This window comes from Helicoverpa armigera, chromosome 22 (genome assembly GCF_030705265.1).
Source record: "Helicoverpa armigera isolate CAAS_96S chromosome 22, ASM3070526v1, whole genome shotgun sequence".
NCBI classification, from domain to species: domain Eukaryota; kingdom Metazoa; phylum Arthropoda; class Insecta; order Lepidoptera; family Noctuidae; genus Helicoverpa; species Helicoverpa armigera.
The window spans coordinates 7,245,818-7,246,662 of record NC_087141.1 but is presented as its reverse complement, the minus strand read 5'-3'; positions in this window follow the sequence as shown (position 1 = coordinate 7,246,662).

The following is an 845-nucleotide window of genomic DNA, read 5'->3' as shown; positions in this document are numbered from 1 at the left end:
TTTGAAATATTTACCTCACGAGAGAGTACGTTTGAAGTACAAAATACAATAAAATTATTGGCCAATGAATAAGGAAGATCTGAAATCAGATTTACTTTTAATTTTGAGATTCGTAAACGGAATCCAATCTGCAAAAAGAACGCATACATGGTGACTCATCCAAAGGAATCCAACTTCATTCACCAGGATCCCATAACTCTACAGAGGCGTAACATTCCACAATTGCATCACAGGAACACTTCAAAAGATTTATTGCAATCACACACACATGGAACTTATTTTCTAATCAATCACGTAAACATCTACAGTTTTACTGTTTTTCAATTGAGCCTGGATACCTGGCTTCTTATTCATGTTTTAATCATTAATCAATCAATTTGTCGCAGTATATAAATTAACCTTCAGTCCGATCCTTATTGGCTTCTAGGACCTTCGACAATCCATTGTCCTGACAATATAACTTAACAACCACAGAATTCGTCTTTTGAGTGACAATGCTTTTGAGACTGACAATGGTATTAATTTGTTAATTGTTCCTAAAATTTCTGAACGAAATGACTGTAATTGAGGAGAATAAAATACCAATCCTTTTGTAGCTCAAGATGGAGAGAGAAACCAAACAGTTTATTTAGTTGCTGATAGTTAGCGAGAGGAAGTTTGAAGTTGTTTTCAAACAACTGAGCTGAATGAATTCAGAGAGTATCTCCAAAACGCGCAATTATGATGCAAACAAAAGTCAAAACAAACCGCAGATCGCGAATTTCACAAGCGATAAAACAAAACCCAGGATGTTGACCGACATTAGTTGTAGAAGAATTATATGTAGTGTCGCGCCAGTGAAGTAC